This window comes from Apodemus sylvaticus, chromosome 2 (genome assembly GCF_947179515.1).
Source record: "Apodemus sylvaticus chromosome 2, mApoSyl1.1, whole genome shotgun sequence".
Classification (NCBI taxonomy): Eukaryota; Metazoa; Chordata; class Mammalia; order Rodentia; family Muridae; genus Apodemus; species Apodemus sylvaticus.
Window position 1 is genome coordinate 57,955,539 of NC_067473.1, and position 24,237 is coordinate 57,979,775.

The 24,237-nt window shown below is 41.5% G+C and overlaps 1 protein-coding gene across 2 annotated transcripts in view; it reads left to right on the plus strand.

Moving 5' to 3' along the window:
* The window catches only part of Exoc4 (exocyst complex component 4), a 772,455-nt gene that overhangs the window by 680,751 nt on the left and 67,467 nt on the right, over positions 1-24,237 (plus strand). The window lies entirely within an intron of this gene.

The following is a 24,237-nucleotide window of genomic DNA, read 5'->3' on the forward strand; positions in this document are numbered from 1 at the left end:
GAAGTCTGGTGTAATTCTGATAGGTCTGCCTTTATAAGTTACTTGCCCCTTTTCCCTTACTGCTTTTAGTATTCTTTCTTTGTTTAGTGAATTTGGTGTTTTGATTATTATTGTGCCAGGAGGACTTTCTGTTCTGGTCCAGTCCATTTAGAGTTCTGAAGTCGTGGGCATCTCTTTTTCTAGGTTCGGGAAGTTTTCTTCTATAATTCTGTTGAAGATATTCACTGGCCCATTAAGATGTAAATCCTTGCTCTCATCTATACCTATAATCCTTAGGTTTGGTCTTCTCATTGTGTCCTGGAGTTCCTGGATGTTTTGAGTTACCAGCTTTATGCATTTTGCATTTTCTTTGACTAGTGAGTCAATGTTTTCTATGGTATATTTAGCACCTGAGGTTCTTTCTTCTATCTCTTGTATTCTGTTGTTGATGCTTGCATCTGTGACTTCTGAATTCCTTCCAAGGTTTTCTATCTCCAGAGATGTCTTTGTGATTTCTTGTTTCTACTTCCACTTTTAGATCCTGGATGGCTTTGTTCAGTTCACTTGATTGTGCTTTCCTGTAATTCTTTAAGGGATTTTTGTGTTTCTTCTTTCAGGGCTTCTGCCCGTTGACACATGATCTCCTGTATTTCTTTAAGGAATGTTTATGCTTCCTCTTTAAGGACTTTGACCTGTTGATTGATGTTGTCCTGTATTTCTTTAAGGGAGTTATTTAAGTCTTTCTTGAAGCCCTCTATCAGCATCATGAGATACGATTCTAAATCCATCCGATGCGTTGGGTGGGGTATCCAGGACTTGCTGTGGTGGGAGAACTGGGTTCTGATGTTGCCATGAGTCCTTGGTTTCTGTTGGTAGAATTCTTATGCTTGCCTTTTGCCATCTGGTTATCTCTGGTGCTAATTGGTATTGTTGTCTCTGGCTGGAATGTGTCCCTCCTGTGGGCCTGAAAGCCTGTGTCCTTTCTCCTCTGAGCTCAGAAGTGAAAGCACTACTGGGAGATAACTCTCTCTCCTGGTGGGCTGTGCACAGAAGGCTGTGGAGTCTCCCAGCTCCCTGGTGCAAATGGCGACAGGAAGACTTTCTGTCCCAGCTGCTCCACTGATCTTAGCCCCCGTGTGCTCCTAGCTGTTCCTCTCCAGAGAGAAGGTCGGTCCTATTTCTTATTCCTCACGGTCCATATGTTAAATAACACACCATGTAGGTATCACCTAGGAAAAAAGCTCTCATGGAAATAGAAAATAGAAAATTTTGAATAAAACCCGAGAGGAAAAGATGTGCTCCCATAGATGAGTGCAGAGCATGTACCCACAGCGTGAGCCATGGCTGCAGTGCCAGGGAAGCAAGGCTCAGAGTTATCAACAACCATCCTGTCTGCTGAGGACAGGACGCTCCCTTCAGACACGGAGCAGGAGATGGAGAGGCCACCAGCACGTGGCACTAATAGACAGAAAACTACTTTTCTTATGTTCTGTCTTCTATAGAAAAGGGAGTAGTCATGAAAAACCAGGACAGGATGTAGTGGGAAGCACTTCCAAGGGATGTATTCAATGTCACCTAGCTTCTTTAAAAGTGACCGCAAATGGATTTAAGAGTGTTAACGAAATTTAGTAAAGTTGACAATTGTAGATTTTGTAAAAGATATCACAGTACTAGGTTATAGCAGACATTCTTGTTCTCAACACAGTGAAAAAAGATTCTGAAAACTAATACCTCCCTTGAGTACAGTTAGGCCGTGGTCCCTGCACTCAGTGTGACTGCTAAATGCAGAAGAGCTGGTGATGGTGACCAGAGCCAGCATGGTTCAAAAAGAGCAGTGGCACATCTGAAGGCCCAGATGGAACTTACAAGGGACTTGCAAGGAAGGAACAGGAGCTGAATCCAGGCCTATGTTTTTCAACTCAGCGTGTATGTCCTTTAGAGATATCTACTCGTTCTTTCTCTGAAAATTAATTTCTACTTAGTCACCCAGCAGAGGAAGCTCTGAGAATTTGAATGCAGGTTGAGCATCTCTAATCTAACACTCCTAAAATTTCAAAACAATAGTCTGAATGCCAACCAGTGCCAGACTTTGGAGCATTTCAATTTTTTCAAAAGGCTGTCCAGTCAGTAAAATCCAAACATGAATCCTTAAAACGGTCCAAGAATCCTTAAAAATCTGAAGTCAAAAAATTTCTGGTCCCAAGTGTCCTGGAAAGGAGCCTCTATATTCATTGTTTAAAGGTGAGTTTTTTGATGAATGAGCACAGCTAAGCTCGTCTGCCTCTGTAAGTGATTCATTCTTAATGCCAAGTGTTTAAGCCAGTCTCTGTGTAAGGTTGGTTTGTAAGTCATGGACCAGAAGTTGCAGTATCCTTTGTGTCCTCAAGAACAGGCAATTTGAGTGGAAGATGCATTCAGTGTTGTATGGAAACCTTTACAGATCTATTACAAGCAACTCCATGAGGGACCCTGAAGTATATTTAGTTGAGGTCGGCATCTTTGGGGATTGGCATATCGTACTCATACATATTTGTAGGATACCATAATGACACTTTAATAGAGATATGCAAGCACATGTATCCGATCAGGGTAGCACGTTTCACCTCCTTTATTTCTATTTGGCGTTTCTCTCTGGCCTCTTCCAGATCTTCATAAAATACCATTGTGAACCATTGTCACTTCCCTGTGACATGAGTACTTGATGCCATTGTCCAGCCTCCCTTAGCTCTTCAGCCCCCTCCCTACCCTCTAATAAGAACTATTTGACATTCACATTGACCTTTTTAGTTTCTATGTATGAGAGAAAACACATGGCCTTTCTGTGTCTGGTTTATTTCACTTAGCATAACATCCTTCAGTTCCATTCACTTTGCATCAGAGGACAGGACATCTTGTCTTATGACTGGATAAACCCTGAGTGGGTGGAGAGTGGGAGAGACAGAAGAGATATGTCTTCATCAATTCAGCTAGAATGATGCTTCCTCAAAATTCTAAAAAATATATAATTCATTTATTTGATGCAGCAGCTCTTTTCTGGGCACATATCCAGAAGCAAGGAAATCAGCATACTAAAGCTGCACCTGCCCATGTCCATGTCAGTGTTCATAGTCGACATATGGTATCAACCTAGCTGTCTGTCAAAGCTACGTCTTCAACTCGTGTATATTTAGGAATAGTAGAGAAACTTTGGGCACAATGCTCTATAAAACTAGAAAGCAGAAGTATCTCTGTAAAAGTATCTAGCTGAATCTCTTTTCCAAAGAAATGCTACAAAGTATTATTGATAATAAGAACAACTCATAACTTGTGAGTGTTAAATAGATACCAAAAAGGTAAGGATCATGTAGGTGAAACAATGTACTAAAGGGAAATGTGTAATTAAAACAATGAAGGAAAAGAAGAAAACATATCCCTTATATCTGACCACTATTTATGTTCTGCCTCTCCCCATCAGCTTGTGACACTTGTGCCTAATTTAAATGATCATCTTTCACCCTCACTTTGCCTAACAACACAGAAAGCACAGTAGAAACCTGATTGCTTTTGACCAGAGTCTTCCTTTTCAAGGTCCATGGCTTAGAAATACTTTTTTGTTTTCATAGATCCCAAGCTGGCCTTACACTTACCCTGTAACCAAAGATAACCTTAACTTTTGATCTTCCCACTCCAGCGTTCCAAATGCTAGAATTACAGGCATGTGCCACCATGACTGCCTTATGCAGTATTGCACATCAAACCCATGACTTTGTGTGTGCTCAGCAAGTACTTGACTATCGTTACCAAGGCAGACATTCTTAGTGACCCGTCATCCCACTCTTTCCTGGTCCAAATTTTGCCATTGTTCACAACCCTCTCCCAAGTAGAAGGTTAGCGTTACTCATCAAGGCACGGTGAAGACCACAGAAAGCAGTTTAGCTATTTCAAGCCAGAAAAAGAAAAATTAGATGTTTTAAAAAGTGCTGAGAGAGCTTAGAAAACAATTAGAAGGAAGCAAAAAGCCAGGAAAGTAGATGTCATCTTTCCAGAAATCAGGAAATACAATCCAGGGTTCCGCCTACCTAGATCGAGGAAGCAGCTGTCTACAGTGGGAGCTGCTGCAGGCTTCTTCTCTGCCAGCTGCCAAAGCATCTCTTGTTAGTCTGCAAGGGGAGAACAAAGCGTTCCTTTTCTTTATGTCTTACACGTCTTTGGGGAGCAGTTTCAGTGGCAGAACCCAAATCCCAAACCCTACTAGCGAGAGGTCAGAAAATGACCCTGTGCTTCCACGGCAGCTGGGGAAGATGGTGGGTTGTCAGCAGACAGATATGCAAGGGGCTTCCCCCACTTCACTTTCAGTCTAGGGAAATATGGTGGGAGGCATGCTTCCACCAAAACAAATAAATAGTAGCTGGACTTGGAGCCGGAAAGATCTCAGTCCTTAAAGTACCTGACACACAAGGGTGTGGGACTAGATTCCCTAGTGCCCACATAAAAACAATTAAAGCTGGACATGTATGTGATTAGGAGAGAGATACATTAGAGACAGTAGATCTCTGGAGCTTTCTGGTCAACCTGGCTAGCCAAATGGTGAGTGTCAGGTTCTATGAGAGACTCTCAAAAGTTAAGGGGGAAAGTGATCAAAAGAGATACTTGACATCGACTTTTTGACCTCCAAGTGCATGCACATGCATGTGTGTGCACACACATATACACAAAGAGAAAGCAAGACTTCTGTGACCAAGTATATAAAAAGGCCTCTCCCCATTAACTCCGTTCAGCTCTATCTAAACCTTAAAAGAATACATGATTTATCATTGCCTTTACATACATGTTAGATCACTGACAACCCAATTTCTCTCTCTCCAGTTGAAAAATAATACAATTTCTGCCATTTCAAGATTATATTGCCCAGGTGTCAATGTCTCTTCAGATTCATGCGTGATACCCCCTTGCCTGTACACAGAGTCCTGTCCATGCATTGCCCCATCTCCGCACTGTCATTCTGGCAGAAGAGAAGTAACTGTGGTCATGAAATAAATACTGGTTCAGAATGTAAATATGCCCCTGCTTGAGTAAGGCAGACATTCTGTCTTTTATGGAGGGAACTACTTTCCTCAGGATTGTTATTCTTCAAAATAAAAGGGAGAAGCAGGTAATCCATCCCCTCCTGGGTTGCCACCGAGTGTCATTCCTTGTGAGAGTATCTTTTTTTTAAATATATATTTGTTTTTGACAAACAGTGGTGGTACACACTTTAGTTCCAGCATTAAAGAAGCAGAAGCAGGCAAATCTCCAAATTCAAGACCAGTCTAGTCTACAGAGTGAGTTCCAGAATAGCCAGGAGTACACAGAGAAACTGTCTTGAAAAACAAAAACAAAAACAAAACAGAAAACAAACAAAAAAAAGATTTATTACTTTTATTTTATATTTTATTTTCTTTATATTTTGCCTGTGTGTATCTCTGAAGTACTTGTATGCCTAGTGCCTGTGGAGACCAGCAGAGGCCCCTAGAATTGGAGTTGAGGATGGTTGTGAGCAATCATATAGATGCTGGGAATCAAACCATGTGTGCATGGTTAGTACATCTGACACGTGGGAGGCTAAAGAGAAGGATGCAGCTGTAATCTTTACCACATGCTAAAGAGGTGGCCACACTTGTCCTCACCGAAGAGAGATAACAGCAAGATTGAAGCCTGCAAGCTCTGCTCCGTCTCAGCAGGTTAATTTTCTCTGCATTCCTGACCTGATGGAGCAGAGGCACCTCTGGCACACATAAAGCTAGCCACAGTGATATCTATGTGCCTGATGGCAAGGACAACTCTTGTCTTCCGTAAACCAGGCGTCTGCACGTTGTCCTAATGGTAGGAAGGCATCTGAGGACCAAGTTTCTAGGCTTCTGCTAGCTGTTCCCTGCAGTCAGAGTCATTCTCCATTTTAGCATAAAGTGGCCAGATGTAAAAATGTATACATAAGTCTGATAGAAGGGTACCTAGCTGTACAACATGTATTTTCTAGGTTACTAGTAATACTAGGGACAGGAATGCTAATGGTCATGACTGAGTGTTATACATTAAACAGTTCCAGTTTTTTATGAATTTTCTTATTTAATCATCAGAATCCTGTGAGGATGATGATCAATCATTTTCTTACAGATGAAGAACCTGGTATGGAGAAGATGACCAAATACAATATGAGACAGTGAGAGTTTGAACTCAGGTCTTTCTGAGGACATTGTCTCATTCAATGTACTTAATACTTTCTTGTTCCAAGAACCATAGTATTAACCGAGGACACAAAGATAAAAATGAGATTTTTTTCCTATTGCTAATCATAAAAATAATGATTATTTCCTATTTCAAGCCCAATTCATGAGTAATACAGGTTCCTGGAAGTAATCCCATGGAAAAGGCAAACTGTAAAGCGTTCAAGGAGTGTTCACAATGGGCTGTGAAGCCCCTTTCTTCATCCTGTCCCCATTTTTAGTGTTTGCCAGCTGCTCCGTGTACTAGGGAAACATACCGTTGTTTTCTGTTTCACCACTTGCAAATGAGCCTAATGTTCTCATTTGCACAGTGAATTAATCATGCCCTAAGGCTCTTAGGAATATTTGTAGGTGGTAAGTTTTAAGAAATATGTTTGATCATTTGGTTTACAGTGGTGCCCTGCCTGCAAGTATGCTGGTGCAATGGTGGCACAAAGCTTATGGGAGTGACCAACCAATGTGTGATGTGCTTAAGGCCCCACTCACAAGATGGACCACATGCCCACTGCTTGACTAACCAAGAACCTGAGACTAGATGGCCCAGGGACCTGCCCTGGAAAGGAAACATACATTTTTTAAAGTAGCAATAAAATGACTTCTAATGGCGTTCTGCTGTACTCATAGATCAGTGCCTTGTTCAGCCATAATCAGAGAAGCTTCTGCCTGCAGCAGAGAGAAGCAAATACAGAGAACCAAAGCCAGACATTATTCAGAGACAGACAGACAGACAGACAGACAGACCTTGAAACACCAGCCCTAAATGGGATGTCTTGATCAAACCTTTCTCTTCAGGGCACAGGGAACTCTGTGGAAGAGGAGGCAGAAAGAATGTAAGAACTGAAGGGATGAAGGACACCAAGAAACAAGGCCTTCTAAATACAGCAGGACTGACTGACACATGCGTAAACCCACAGAGACTGAGGCAGCATGCACAGGCCCGCATGGGTCTGTACCACATGGGGTCCTAGAGCTAAAAGAAGTAGAAACAAGGCCCATGACCCTAACCCCGAAGCCATCTCCAGTTGATAACTACTTGCGAATGAAAATTTAGTTTCCTGCAAGGGAGTCTCACTGGGGAAACAAACCACTCTTCAGAGCAGTCTGCATGCCCAGCACTTGATGCCCACAGAGAAGAAGCTCACCATCAGCAATGGAGAATCCATGCCTTCTCAGAGTGTCACGTCAGGGTTAGGTTCCTGTTGTTGTGAATATATATATTTACTTACACACACATTCTCCCTCTTTTCCTCCCTCCCTCCCACTTTTCCTGTCTCCTTTCCCTCTCCCTTTTTTTCTCCCTCTCCCTTCCCCATTCTTCCTTCGTCCCTCCCTCCCCCTTTGCCCAGCAAGTCTATATATATATATATAATATATATATATATTATATATATATATTATGCTTCCATTGTAGTGTTTTTGTGGGATTCCCGAGTGTGGGACTAAGTTAGTCTCCGCATCTGTGTTTGTTTCATGTACCTTTGCCTTGGCTCTCTTCCATTTGTTTGTGTGTGTGTGTGTGTGTGTGTGTGTGTGAGAGAGAGAGAGAGAGAGAGAGAGAGAGAGGTAGATCTGGGTAGGAGGGGAAGTGGAAAGACCCAGGAGGAATAGAGGGAAGGGAAACTATAATCAGGTTATATTAATGTGAGAAAGATTTCAACAAAAGGGGGAAAGAAGAATAATTCCAATATAGAGGAAATGTCTATGTAATACTAACAGAGCAAGCTGTGGGGAATTTTCTTACTTACTGATTACTAAGTGAAGGCCCAGCCCACTGCGGCTGCATCAGCCCTGGGCCGGTGGTCCTGGGTTCTGTAAGTCCTGAGCAGAGCAAGCCGTGAGGAACAAGCCAGTAAGCAGCACCCTTCCAAGGCCTCTGCACCAGGTCCTGCCTTCAGCTTCCTGTCCTGACCTCCCTCAGTGATGGAGTGTGACTTGAGAGCTGTGAACTGAAATAAACTCTTTGATTCCCCCATCTCCAAAAAAGGAACCCTGCTTAAATGAAGAAAAATCTTTCTCATTGCTATTTAATATTTTTGCCTCAAAAAATATCTTAAAACTTAAACCTGTCTCTTTTTCTCCTAACATTTTAAGGTGCTCTGTGACTTGGGCTTTTCTGTGGTCATGGACTTACCTCAGCTCTGCCCTTGTGTATTCAGCAGGACCGGAGCTGTTCCATGGCTGCCCGTCCGTTTCTCTTTCATATCTGCAAGGAACTAAATTGGCCACACCGCATGCCTTTTTAGTATATGATGAGGTTTTCTCGGTTTCTTTTTTTTTTCTTTTTTTCCAGCCAAGCCTTCAGGAAGATTATTATTCCCCTTTATAGAATAAAGGGGAAAAATCAATCTTAATGTTTCACCCAAGGGTAAAAGAGGCTGAGGTTTGCACCATCAATCACATGCTATAAACATCATGTGTCCACACTAGTTTACGCTGTATGCAGATAGAACCCTCAAGCTAACTGTTCCAGGACTTAGAGCTTGCTCAGACTTTTAACCATCAAGCAGTATCTTATGAGTGTTAAATACAAACACCTCTTCACAGAGTCCTGCTGTGTGCAGTGTGTACTGTGGACACAAAGTTGACCTCACCCCATGGTAGCCTAGGGGAACAGTGACCCGTTTTTAACTTAGCTCTTACTTTTATTTTACTCGTCTGAAGGCCTCGTGTGAGTCCCCTTTGTTCTTTCTGTGTAGCTTTTTCTATATGGAGTAATTCTTCAGATGCTCACACTCCTGGACTTCAGTTTTCTTTCCTGAAACAGAATGATGAGCCAGACCAATGAACTGTCAGGAAGATGTGACATTAAAAGCATTGTAAAGATAGTTTTGCTTTTGGGTTTTTTTTTTTTTTTTTGTGGTGGTGGTGGTGGTGGTGGTGGTGGTGGTCGTCGTCGTCATGGTTTGGTGATAGTGGTTTTGTTTTGGGGTGGTGGTGTTGGTTGGTTTGGTTTGGCTTGGTTTGGCTTGGTTTGGTTTGGTTTGGTTTGGTTTGGTTTGGTTTGGTTTGGTTTGGTTTAGTTTGGTTTGGTTTGGTTTTTAGTGGATATAAAACTCTGGTTTGTCCTTAACTTGAAGGTTAAATTCAGCAAGTATTATAGGCACTCTACAGAATGTAAGCAGGACCTATATATTCTGTGAATTGTACAAAGAAGATTCATTGTCACATATCTGATTCTTTTGTAGAGATGTTGCAGGTAGACAAAGTACAAAATGAAATAGATCTAGTGCACAGGAGAGACAAGGGGGAATCTCCAGTGCACACCTCCAGCTTTTTTCTAAGTTCTAGATGCCACTTTCCGTCATGTGGTCCACACAGCATCTCCCAAGGTCCTGTCTATAAGAAAAGGAAAGTTTAGAATTTGTCATAATTAGTATTAATTTTTCAGTTTGTCAAGACCTCAAATCACTTGGGAAGGAGTCCCTAATAATGTCTTTGAAGGATTATCTTGATTACATTATTTGTCCTATGAAGACCTACTCATTGTGGGTAGCACATTCCCTAGGCAGGGTTCTCTAACTGCAAAAGAGGAGCCAAGGGGAGCTGAGCACTAGCATGCATGCACACTCCATTGCTCCTGCCTGTGGATGTGTTGGGCTTCAAGTTCCTGCTGCCTTGACTTCCCTGCAGTGGTAGGCTATAACCTGGAATTGTGAGCCAACGAAACCCTGTGTCTCCTCAGAGTAGTTTTTCTCAAGGTATTTTATCACAGGAGGAAAAGGAAACTAAGATGCAATTGTTAGGTTTGTGCTGGGGCTGGAGAGATGGTTCAGTGGTTAAGAGCCCTGTTGTTACTACAGAAGACCTGAGTTAAGTCCTGAGTGCTCACATGGTGATTAACAAGTCTCCTTCACTCCAGTCCCGAGGGATCCAATACCCTCCTCTGACCTCTGCAGGCACAGAGTGGTGCACTTACAAAAGTGAGGCAAAACATTCACGCACATAAATTAAGATAAATCTTAGAAATAATGTTTGTTCTAGAAGCAATAAAACATAAAAGAATAAGATATATTCCTATAGCAAAAGAATATGGTATCAAATGAAAACCACACTCGATATCCTTAAAACTGTGGGATTTTGTTTAGAGTTTGTTTGAAGGTTTTGGTCTTTGATGTTAGGAGGGATTTATAATAATAGATCCTCAAATAAGTTTTAAACTTGTGCAGGGAGTAGGACATTCATATGCTTTTCACCCAACAGTTATTATTTATATAAAGTAATACATGGCTTCTTAACAGAAGCATTCCATGAAGCACTTAGAAGTTACCATGTCCCTGCTTTTTTAAGCAGCAAATAGGATAATACAGGAAAGGAAGATCTCTGCCTCCTATAACCACATAAAGGATTCCCTTCAGAGTCAGAGTCCCTCTCTATAACACAAGTATGCTATTGAGACTGCATCATAGGAAAAGAGAAAAATGCTAAACCTTCCTCCAGGCTCCCACAGCCTTCGTTTTTTTCCTTCCTGGTAATGAACTTCTACTTTTCTTCATTCTTAATCTGTTTTTGTTTTTGTTCTGGTTTTTTAAAGAATCCCTTCTCCCGTTTAAGAATGCCCTAGTTCTCCCATGAGTGTGGACCAAAGAGGGTACAAATCTACAGTGACCTTTGTGTTGCTATGATAAAATAACCTGAAAGAAGTAGCTTCTTGAGGGAAAAATCTATTTTGACTCATAGTTACAGAGGAGTCTTGGTTCATTGTGACAGGGAAAGCATGGCGTTCAAGTTAGAAGTGTGTGACAGAGACACCTCACCTCACAGCAGACCAAGAAGAAGAACGAGAGCTGGAACCAGGGCATAAGACTATGGGTGTAAAGGCCCATATCTAGTGACCAACTTCTACCAACCATGCCCCACCTTCTGCAGATTCCCCACCCTCCCAAAATCGTACCTCTGGCTGGAGAACAAGCATTCCAAACACAAGTCTGTAGGAGACATTTCATATTCAAACTAATGAAAAGGCTAGAAGTGCCCTGCATATTGACTAACAGGCTCATAGGAAAGCTGTATTGCTAGAACTTACTTATAAGCTTGTGTGTGTGTGCAGGATGATCCGAGCAGCAGGCATATGCTCTCATCCTTTTGAAGTCAGAATTCTGTTGGTTAAAGGACACATCAGCTCACACATGGGTTGCTCCTTATTATTTGCAGAAAACAAGCCTTGTCTTTTGAACAGAAAATAAAATGAAGAAGACCAACATATGTCTTAGCTCTCTGCCTTATTTAGAATCATAACAGAGGGACTCAAAACTAGATTATTGGAGCATAGTGTGGTGGTGCACATCTATTGCCCTAGTATGTGGAAGCGGGAAGATCAGTTCAAGACCATCTTCAGCTCTATACCAAGTGCCAAGTTCAAAGATAAGACTTTGACCCTGCCTCAAAAAACACCCTTGAAGAAAAAACTAGGAAGGACACAATTTGGAAGTTTAGGAAAGGACAAAAGTGAACAAAATGAGTCAGGAGCTGTGGTGCATACCTGTAATCCAAGCACTCAGGAGATGGGGCAGGAAAATTACTGCAAAGTGAGTTCAACCTGGTCTACACAGTGAACTCCAGCCACCTAGGGGTCATCTTACAAACAGAAAGAAGTTCAAGACATTATCTTATAAACAGAAAGGAGCCGGGCGGTGGTGGCTCACACCTGTAATCCCACCACTATGGGAGGCAGAGGCAGGCAGATTTCTGAGTTTGAAGCCAGCCTGGTCTACAGAGTGAGTTCCAGGACAGCCAGGGCTATACAGAGAAACTCTGTCTCAAAAAAAAAAAAAAAAAAAACAGAAAAGAAAAAAATAAATGATTATATTATTGCAGATAAATGAATTGATAATAGTGGCAGAACCTGAGGTCTATGGGTAAGTACACCTAAGTATGCCTAGATATGGAAAATATGTGTATCATAAAAGAGTAATCCGTAGTTTATAAAGTGCTTACCTCACAAGCATGAAAGACAGAATTCAGTACCCAAAACCCGCATAAAAATGTTGGGCAATCCAGTTCTGCAGGGAAGGACTCATAGGGAGCCCTGGGGCTCACCGGCCAAGCAGTCTAGCTTAATCAGTAAGCTCCCAGCCAATGAGAGACCCCATGGGTAGTCAGTATTCCTGAAGCTCATCCTCCAACCTCCATACCTGCACACATGTAAACACATGCATAAAAAATATTGCTGAGAAATTTTCATTTAGAGTAACTAGAATCACCTTTTCTTAATAAAACTTGAAGATAATAGAACAAGAGATACCTGATCCAGTGAAGATCCCTGGCATATTTCAGAGACTAAAAAACTTTGTAAATAATCAGATCGCTTAACAGTTATAAAATGCCTACGGTGCTCAAAGCATGGGGGTAGAGGAAGATAAGCAAGTATTCCAAAGGGCCTGGATTAAAAGTATGGAAAGTGATACAGAGATTATAAAAACAGGAGTAGAGCTAGCTTCGTTGGAGTCTAACTTGGAGCTGTGAATAACTGACAGTTTAAAATCTATGGTCAGTGCTTGGCTCAGTGGTAGAACATAACACAGACATCTGAAGACAGGGAGGAAGTTAGATGGAGGGGCTTCTGTCACCATCCCCACTGACTGTAAGCTCCGTCACTTTAATTTCATACACATTGCCATCATCCTTATTTTTATTTTTTTTAAACTGTTCAGCCTGATAACACTATCAAAGGATCTCAAAATTATTTACAAGGCCTAATAACATATTACTCTCAGAGCAAGGAAGATATAATTGCCACAATTTTCTAAATAGGAAAACTGAAGATTGGAAATTAAGTAATTTGATCTCAGGTGAAAGCAGAGATCATTATGTGGCGGCTGTCATCTCTGTACACATAAGAATAGGATTCAGAAATAATTACTCTACCAAAATTTGATCTCCTAAAGTGTTCCCAATGAGAAGTCTCCTGAGATCATTCTTCAGTGTCTTTTTCTAGCCTCAATAATATTTGAATTTACAGGGTTAACCTTTCTTTTCCTGCCATAATAGCTATCTCTCCTTTTTCAATTTATCACTTTCTTGACAGCTGATAGCAGCCTAAGCTAATATTGTAACAATTTTAGATAATATTGCAGATGTACAAGGACATCCTCATATGAATCAATTAAAGAAGTCACACTAAGTTGCCATTGAAAGTGTAGCAGCTGCATCCTTGAAAACAGATGCTCTTCTGGGTGTGAATGAGTCCAATTTCTACTAATTTTTAGACCTAAACAGATTTCAGTCTGGTTAATGCTGGGCTGTGGAATCACTTGAGACATCCTAATGCTCTCAACTGATTGCTTCTCCATGACAGTTAGTGTGTTGGCTTTCCTTGAGAGCTGCAGAGTATTTGACATGCCAAGGATTTTATGTCAATAGAAAAAAAAGGGCCCAAATCTCTGTTGTAGCAAGGTGGACTGACTAGTTCTAAAACTAAAAAGGCTCCAAGAACCAACACTGCCTGCAGGGAAAGTTCATGAGCTGTAGGAATTAACTACAACTGCAGTAAACTTTATATATGTAAGATTCCTGAACAGTACAGAAAACCAGCTATAGCAAGCGACTTCCTCATCCCCACTCTCATCCCATATAGTACCCAGAAAACTGAGAGAGTAGTGAATGGTGAGTTGTTCTTTCTTTTCTCGATCTTTACAATTAATTATCATGTGCATTCTTTGTTGATTTGTGCTAGTCAATTAAAATCACTAGTTCAATTTAACTCAAAGGGCATTATTGAATTATATAATGCCTCCAGTTATTCTCCTGACTGATTATGGAAAATATATGATTCTTGCCCTAAAGGAGTTAGTGATCTGGGTGAGAGACAAGCTAATAATAAACAATCAGTTTATTAACATTCACATGAATGGGATTTGATAACTGCTCTACTGAAGTTGGATGGAGAAAAAAATATAGACAAATCACTAGCTCTGCCCTAGGATGAATGAGTAATTATTTAAAAAGTATAAAAACCACCACAAGTATTGAATGATAAAACCTCATGATTGAACTAAAAGGTTTTCTTTAAAGTGTGGAGGTCAAAAGGTTAGATTTAGGGAAGGGATGAATTACAGAAGAGGAAATGGGAATGTTTTGCAGAGATAAATCATAGAGATTGGTGGTACACTGGTGAGCATGTGCCTGGCGTGAAAAGCTCTGTGACGCCCAGAAAGACAGCAGGCATGGAAAACCTGGCTACAACACCCACGCTTGGACCCACAAGCACTGGAACCTGTTGTAATGAAAATATTGTAATGAACCATACTCAAGTTTCAGGTAATTAGCTCTATCTACCTCAGGTTTTGTAAGATTTGAAAGATCAAGCAGGAGGCAGAGACATCAGTTACAGGATCCATAGTTGAGAAGAAGTCTAAACCAAAGAAGTACCACTTGGTGGAGAAAAGAGAAAACAAATATTAGAAAAATAAATGCTAACTAGTATAAGCAAAAACTGGCCTTTAATGAAAAAGAAAAGGTTAAAGATAATATAGTTTAGATTTCACTGATAGGAAGGTAATTTAAATAAATTTTACAAGAAACAATAATGTGTTTAGTTTTGAGATGCCTGTAGGATGTACATGGACAGAAGGGTTTTTATAAAGAGTTAATGAAATGAAGCTTCAAAGCCACAAATTTATGAATTCATAAACAATAGAAGAGGTGTCAGAAATGTATGAGCTCACCCACACTCCATGGAACTGAGGGAGACTGAGCTAGCAAAATGGTCCCAGGTAACCCCAGCTCCTTCCTGTAACTTCCCAGTTACAGGAAGGCTGAAGGAAGAGGATGCAGAGATGGGAATTCCAGAGAGGATAAAGAGCATTCAGGAGAAGTGATGTCAGCCAAAGCAGAAGGAAATGGCCAGTGGTCTATGTAGCAGAAAGTTTATATGCCATTAGCATCAGAAACTATCCTGTGGGTTTGGAAATTTAAATTTTATAGATATCAAAATAATTTTTAATAACGTAATGAAAGTAGAAATCTGATTGTAGCACACTGAGGCATTAGTAGGATGCTGGACTGTAGAGAAAGCAAATGTTGAGGGCTCTCTCAAATACTCAGCAAGAATCTGAGATCTTGAGCTTTGTACAAGGAGATAAGAATGAATCAATTTGAATTCTTCTAATTTGAATTCTTCTACATGCTGACTGCCAGTTGGTTGAACCAGCACCATTTGTTGAAGATGCTTTTCTTTTCTTTTCTTTTCTTTTCTTTTCTTTTCTTTTCTTTTCTTTTCTTTTCTTTTCTTTTCTTTTTTTTTCTGGATGGTTTTTAGCTCCTTTGTCAAAGGTCAAGTGACCATAGGTGTGTGGGTTCATCTCTGGGTCTTCAAGTTTATTCCATTGATCTTCCTTCCTGTCTCTATACAAATACCATGCAGTTTTTATCACTATTGCTCTGTAGTACAACTTGAGGTCAGGGATGGTGATTCCCTCAGAAGTTCTTTTATTGCTGAGAACAGTTTTTACTATCCTGGGTTTTTGTTTTTATTATTCCAAATGAATTTGCAAGTTTTTCTTTTTAACTCTATGAAGAATTGAGTTGGAAATTTGATGGGGATTGCATTGAATCTGTAGATTGCTTTCAGCAAGATGGCCATTTTTACTATATTAATCCTGCCACTCCATGAGCATGGAGATCTTTCCATCTTCTGAGATATTCTTCAATTTCTTTCTTCAGAGACTTGAAGTTCTTGTCCTACAGCTCTTTCACTTGCTAGGTTAGAGTCACACCAAGGTATTTTATAGTATTTGTGACTATTGTGAAGGGTGTCATTTCCCTAATTTCTTTCTCAGTCTGTTTATCCTTTAAGTAGAGGAAGGCTACTTACTGATTTGTTTGAGTTAATTTTATATCCAGCCACTTTGCTTCAGTCTTTCTTAGAAGGGGTAACAAAATACTCACAGGAGCAAATACAGAGACAAAGAGTGGAACAGAGACTGAAGGAAAGGCCATCCAGAGATTGCCCTACCTGGGGAATTCATCCCACATACAGTCACCAAATGCTGACACCATCATGAATGCTAAGAAGTGCTTGCTGACAGGAGCCTGGTATAGTTGTCTCCTGAGAGACTCTGCCAGAGCCTGAGATATACAGAGGTGGAGGCTTGCAGCCAACCATTGAACTGATCACAGAGTCCCCAATGGAGGAGTTAGAGAAAGAACTGAAGGAACTGAAGCGGTTTGCAACCCCATAGGAAGAACAATAGCAACCAACCAGAGTTCCCAGAGTCTAAAGCACCAACCAAGGAATGCACATGGAGGGACCCATGGTTCCAGCGGTGTATGTAGCAGAGGATGGCCTTATCAGGCATCAATGGGAGAAGAGGTCCTTGGTCCTGTGAAGGCTGGATGCCCCAGTGTAGGGGAATGTGAGGGAGGGTGGAGAGATGGGAGTGGGGAGTGGGCGGGGGCACACCCTCACAGAAGCAGGAGGGGGGCTGGGATAGGAGGACTCTGGGGAGTGGGAATTGGAAAAGGGGATAACATTTGAAATGTAAATAAATAAAATATCCAATTAAAAATTGACTAGGCAAAAAAAAAATTTTAAAAAGAATCTGAGATTTTATGAGGGAAAGTAATAAGGGGTGGAGGAGGGTATCACAGTGTGAAGGTTGCCAAGAGAGGGTAGCTGGCTGGCAAGGAACAGAGAAGTAGTGTGGAAGCATTTTAATTTAAAAAAATTAAAATGCCTTTTAAAATACGTCCCTACCCACCCAGCATTCTGTTCTCTCTCGGTGCTCCAAAGTTGCTCACTCTTCTGAGCATGGTCAACTACGGATGTCTGTGTGAGCTTCCATTCACAGCTAGAAGCTTCTCTCCTGAAGGCTGCACGAGGCACTGGTCCATGCATAGACAGTGTGTCACTAGCAGTCATTTATTTATTTATTTATTTATTCTACTTGCAGACTAACAGTGTTAGGTTTTCCTCTGTGCCCATGACCTATCATCTCAGGGTCTTGGCCATGCTAGCAGTGACAGGTAGGGATGCCAGCCACATAGTGAGCCTTAAATCCAATCAAGAAGAGGCTGCTCGCTGCCACTCATGTTGACACTGTACCAGTACATCTTATAGCCAGGTCACTGTCGTGGGTTGCAGGGTTTGTGGCTGGGTGATATTGATGGTTTACCTTTCTTCTCCAGTAGCACGCAGCACCATGAATCGCTAGTCTGTAGGAGGTGAAGCTTCTAATTGGGCTGACTCCACTTCTCAATACACCCTCACCATCAGCCTGTAGGAAACGTTTTGGGGATTAGAATCAGAAACTTCCTTTTGGCAATGATCTGCTCTTCAGTTTTTGTTTTCCTGTCAGTGAGTTATAAAACTAGCCCGGGGCTAAAGAGAGCTTTAAGGCGGTTAGAGCAGAAGAAGAGGACCTCTTGGTGAAAGGGTGACTCAAGGCCTCGCTCTGTGGTCCATGCTGAGGGCCTTCAAAGGGGAAAATAAAGCAGTTCCAGAGCTGAGGCTGAGCGGCAGGGGTGAGGCTGAGCGGCAGGGGTGAGGCTGAGCGGCAGGGTTGCGCAGACCAGCCAGCATAGGAGAAAGCAAAGAAGCTAGTGGCTGCTGCAGCTCCAGCCCTCACTCTCCACTGAGTCATTACTCTTCTCCAGCGGGGCTGTGAGAGGGCCTTTGTTTTCCTGGTAGATCAGGAAGTCTGCAGTCATCAGTGCTGGGGCTGGCCAGTAGTTCAACAGTAAGCCCAGCACCTGCCCGACTGATTCTTGACCTTTACCTCCAGCATCAGGAAAAGGAAGAGTAGGGGAGAAAGGAATGGGACAAGCCTCAGCCTGCTTCTTTTACCACAAAAATCAGCGGTCACTGAGGGGCTCCACAGGGCTCTGCTTCAAGGGTTACCAGACTATGACCCAAGGGCACTTCTTTCTGCAACCCTAGAGCTGCAGAGAGTGAACATTTCATATGTTCACTAGAGTGAAGATTGGAGATGAGTTGCCCTGTCCATTGTCTCCGCAAAAGAAAAGCTATTTCTTTTTTTTTTTTTTTCTTTTTTTTTTTATTTGATATAATTTATTTACATTTCAAATGATTTCCCCTTTTCTAGCCCCCCCCCACTCCCCGAAAGTCCCGTAAGCCCCCTTCTCTTCCCCTGTCCTCCCTCCCACCCCTTCCCAGTTCCCCGTTCTGGTTTTGCCAAATACTGTTTCACTGAGTCTTTCCAGAACCAGGGACCACTCCTGCTTTCTTCTTGTATCTCATTTGATGTGTGGATTATGTTTTGGGTATTCCAGTTTTCTAGGTTAATAACCACTTATTAGTGAGTGCATACCATGATTCACCTTTTGAGTCTGGGTTACCTCACTTACATGCAGAAGAATGCGAATTGATCCATCCTTGTCTCCTTGTACTAAGCTCAAATCCAAATGGATCAAGGACCTCCACATAAAGCCAGACACTCTGAAGCTAATAGAAAAGAAACTGGGGAAGACCCTTGAGGACATCGGTACAGGGAGAAAGTTTCTGAACAGAACACCAATAGCGTATGCTCTAAGAGCAAGAATTGACAAATGGGACCTCATAAGGTTACAGAGTTTCTGTAAGGCAAAGGACACCGTCAAGAGGACAGATCGGCAACCAACAAATTGGGAAAAGATCTTCACCAATCCTACATCAGATAGAGGGCTAATATCCAATATATATAAAGAACTCAAGAAGTTAGACTCCAGAAAACCGAACAACCCTATTAAAAAATGGGGTACAGAGTTAAACAAAGAATTCTCACCTGAAGAACTTCAGATGGCAGAAAAGCATCTTAAAAAATGCTCCACTTCATTAGTCATTAGGGAAATGCAAATCAAAACAACCCTAAGATTTCATCTTACACCAGTCAGAATGGCTAAGATTAAAAATTCAGGAGACAGCAGGTGTTGGAGAGGGTGCGGAGAAAGAGGAACACTCCTCCACTGCTGGTGGGGTTGCAAATTGGTACAACCACTCTGGAAAGCAGTCTGGCGGTTCCTCCGAAAACTGGGCACCTCACTTCCAGAAGATCCTGCTATACCACTCCTGGGCATATACCCAGAGGATTCCCCACCATGTAATAAGGATACATGCTCTACTATGTTCATAGCAGCCCTATTTATAATTGCCAGATGCTGGAAAGAACCCAGGTATCCCTCAACAGAAGAGTGGATACAAAAAATGTGGTATATCTACACAATGGAGTACTATTCAGCCATTAGAAACAATGAATTCATGAAATTCTTAGGCAAATGGATGGAGCTAGAGAAAAGCTATTTCTATTCGAGAGCACAAGGGTCATCTTCCTCCTATTAGACCAATGGATTTGATAGAGGGCTCCAGTTACCTGAGCAGCAGAGGAAGCTAGGAATCTTAAACATCCATACTTACATATATAGTGGTCGCATTATAAATGATCAGATGCCAGCCTTTCCCATGGCTAGAGCAGCTGCTCAGAGTGCATGTCTTAAAGAGGTGATCAATTACTAACATTTTCAAAGTTCAGTACACATGGGGCTGTGGCAGAATGAAGAGCAGCCTCTACGACAGATACATAATCACTTAGTCTCTGGAAGCAGGGGTTTCTCTCTCTCTCTCTCTCTCTCTCTCTCTCTCTCTCTGTGTGTGTGTGTGTGTGTGTGTGTGTGTGTGTGTGTGTGTGTGTGAGAGAGAGAGAGAGAGAGAGAGAGAGAGAGAGAGAGAGAGATGTAGGTGTGAGATGGATGTGTGAGTGAATATGGTGTGTATAGGTATGGGGTGTGGGGTGAGGTGTGTGTATCCAATAACCTCATTTCCTGCAGATAAACAGAATCTATCAGCACTGTCACTTGACATTTAAGAGCCAGTTAATTCCTCGATGCTGTCTTTGCCACACTCAGCATTTCTTTGATCAATATATGCCTTCTTACTTAAGAAAGCTTCGTAAACTTCAGGAAGCCTTCAGGAATTTACAAGCCAGCATTTCAGGGAAGCTCTAGGCACCAGTTATCATGTTACCTTAATATCATGTCGTAGTTGTGCTCTGACTGAGCCAGACAGAATGCACGGCTCTCCGTTGCCCCACACTGCTCCTGCCGTGGCCATGGCCAGCTTTACTTGACAGCCGAGTCTGCCATTTGCCTATTCTAGTTTTGGTTTTGGTTTTGTTGTATTTTTTTCTGTTTTTCATAGTACGTGAGTAGTTGGGTTTCACATGGTGAAATTATTTATTTGTGTAATAAAGAAGAATTTCTACCTTTTAAATGGATCCTCCCCAAAATATTTTTTATAGTATTTGGTCAGTTATAGTATTTTGGAACTTGAGACCATGGGTGCAATGTCAGAGTAATCTCTACCTCTTCTCATTGATGAATAGAGAGTTCTGTGGACCAGACTTTGTGTCACAAAGGAAAGGAATTCAGAGCCTTAAAAGCCCTAAAGTGCTTTGAAATATTATAATAATGTTACTTAAAGTTGCTTTCATCTAGCCTGCCACATGAAACATTATGATGGCAATGATGTTGCCTCGCCCGCCATAAAACAACATGAATAATATTATCATTTGAGAGGAAATGCAGTGTTTTATGTCCACTCTCCAGCGGAGCGAGTTTGTGAACAGTGAGGATAGTGCAGCGATTATTAGAATTTTAAATCTACACCACTATATTCTGCTCCTCCTTACAGGTCAGTTCCCTTGAATAACATTCACTTGTTTGTGCCTGTGCCGTAGTATTTTAATTTCTTAGAATCTGATTCCCAAAGGAACTTTAGTCTTAAAGGTTACATGCCTGGATCGTGCTTCTGTCCCTCACTTGGGCTTGAGAGTTCTGGAAAAGACATAATGACAATTCATACCATGTCGACTCCTACCCTATATAGTAAGTTAGTGATGTCTCAGCGGCTCCTATGCCAGGCTCCAAGCCCATACCGCCCTCCAGCCGAGAAAAGGCTTCTCTGCCAAAGGGGCAAAGCATATAGATTACTGGATCCTGAACTTGAGATAGATGGAATTAGTTCTGGCTACAATTATTAAGATATATCTTGGACAAATAAAAGTCTAAAGGAGAGTAATGACTGTTTATGTCTCTGATTTATATGAATACTGAGAAAACTTTATGTGCTAATATTTTAGTTTTCCTCTATCAATCTAGTCACCATTATGTGAGACAGTTGTTCCTACTTTACACAAGATACTAAGGCAGAGATATTTGAAGAAATTTGCTCTTGCAGCATGCCAGAAACAGGATGCAAGTACAGCAGTAGATTGTCCTGAGAGCTAAGAGAATTCTTGACTAGTATGACCAAATTATTGTTGGTGATCTCCAAGAAACCATGAGAAGCTTAAATAAACAGAACTCCTACTTCAACTGTTCAGTATTTTCCTAAGCAATCTATTTAAATGTTTTAATATTTTATTTAATATTGCTATAAATCCATATATAAACTTGTTTGGATAAAATCCACCCTCCATCTCTTCCCTTATCCCCAGTACCACCACCACCCAACTTCTTATACACTCCCCTTTCTTTTCAGTGTTTTAGTACCCTTCATCTACTTAGTACTGCCATGTGCTAGGTGTAGGAACATCTACTGAAGGAGGAGGAGCCATTCAGCCCACACACCCTAAGAAAACTGACTTTCCCTCCCGCCCCAACAGCCATCAGATGCCAGCAGCTCTTCAGATAGAGGTGGAACTTCATGAGTGCCCCCTCATCCGTTCTAGAGTTTTGGCTGGCTTAAACCTGTCCAAGTCCTGTGCACGTAGTTCTAACCACTGTGAGTTCATGTGTGCAGCCATGCCTCCTTGTCCAGAAAACACTGTTCCACTGCAGATATGCAATCCCTCTGACTCTTAAATCCCTCCGTACACTCCTCCTCAATGATCTTCAAACCTTTATAGGAAAGGATAGGATATAGATGTCCCATTTAGACACTGCATGGGCAGTTGTTAACTTTGTGTTTCCAGAGTTAGTGTTGTCTCAGGCAGGCCCTGAGTTCAGGGACCCTTCTTCCAGAAGACCCAAGCCCTCTGGCAGAGAGAAAAGTTTCCAGACAGAGAAGCAAAAACATGCTGACATTTAGAACTGAGCACTCCACAGACTCAGCATGTTGGCCAGTTGTGGTTCTTTGTAATAGAGAAGGAATCTTCTCTATTATTGGTTGATCAGTCTGTGGGTATAAAGATAAAAACTTAAAAGATATTTATTACTATGTTGACTTAGCAGAATAATAGTAGTAGAGCTATGACTTGGCCAGTCATAAATTTTTGGCCCAGTTGATGGTACTAGAAATAAGGACAATCCTATAGGATGGGCTTTAAATCTAAACAGAAAGTAGATTGTTACTCCCCTGATATTCCTACCATTATTATACTGTTGTATATATCTTGTCAGACCAGTCATTATTATAGCTTACAAGGTTCACTGGGTGATGACATTTCTTGTCTCATAGCATCCACAGAATCTTCCCGTACTATGAATCCTAGCCATTAGGGAAGACCCAGATCATTATTAGCTTGATTTTTTTCCCATGTCCTATAATTCAGATATGCAGTGTTTTCAGCAGTAGGGTCTTACTATCAAGCTCTGGAAGGTAACCAATGACAATAGTCTTGGCAATGTGTATGAAATCCTATTGACCAGCAAATCAAAAAAAGGTAAACAATACCTGGTCCTGGGCTACTTATGTTATAGCCTATAGTGTTTGAAGGAAGCACTGTCCCCTTGTTATAGGTTAACCCCATTTAAATGTGTGTGTGTGTGTGTGTGTGTGTGTGTGTGTGTGTGTAAGCTTCTATATATATTTCCATATTATGTTTCCAGAGAACTTAAGTGTTATCCTTCCCCTATACACCCCTTTCTACCCTCTACCCCTACCCTAGCCCCTCCTGTTCCATTATTCCCCTTCCTACCTTTATATCACTCACATTCTATCCCCCCTTTCTTTGAAATTCCCTTATGTCCTCTTTCTAGTTTCCCAACTTCTGTGCCTTCTTCAATGTAAGCATGCTTACCTAAAGACTCAAAGCTAACACCTACATATGAGAGGGAACTGTGGCATTTGTCTTTCTGGATCTGAGTTTTCTCACTCAGAGATTATTTCCAACTCTGTTAATTTACATGTGGATTTCATAATTTCATTTTCTTTGTGGCTGAATAATATTTCATGTAATTCAACCCATTTTCATTATCTGCTCATCCCTTTAATAGGCATCAGACTGATTCTGTTTGCTGGATTTTGCAAAACCACCAGCAGAGAGTATAAATGCACAAATATCTCTATAGTAAGAGAGTAAGTCCTTTAGAAAGTTAGAGAAAGAAGCTATACCATCATCCTAAAAGTCCCTGTTAGGGCCTTGCACTGCTCTTAAGTTACATGTGAATTAAATGTGTCCCACGACCACCTCACTCTCTCTCTCACCCTCTAGATGTTAAGCCTCAGTGCAAGTGTCATAGCCTTTATAACAACCCAAGTGACTACCTCTTACACACTGGTTAGTCTGCAATATTTATTCTGAGACTTACATCTCAGGGGTGATGTAGGACAGATGGAATACTTCTGTCCGTAGGGTTTGAGAATTAATGAAACAATTTAGTACAATCATTTTGAAGTGATTAAAGAAAGGGGAAATTTCTCCTGGAAAGGGAAAGGCTTCAGAGAGGTCAAGAGAGGTATCTTCAATACTTAGTTCTGACGTGCCTGAGAATGACTGCAGAGCCAGTAAAATTCTTGAAGTTACTGAGGCCAGATCCAGAGCTTTTGTCAGCTCAGGTATTTCAGATGTGTAATCAGCTGGCTCAGAGCTGCTCGTTTTCCCTTCACAATCGTTGCTGTGAGTGTGCAGCCAGAAACTGAAGAGCACCGTAAAAAACATACAGGAGACACCTGCTACAGTTCAGGCCACACAAGCTCTGAAGCTGCTTCTAGTTCAGTAAACTGATTGACACAGGGACTGACTAAGGAAGGACAGGACTGGTGAGCTGCCTCAGTGGGGACTGGTGCTTTCTGTGCAGGCCTGACAACCTCAGTTTGATCCCCAAAACCCATAATAAAAGAAAAGAATGAACTCTCCAAAGTTTA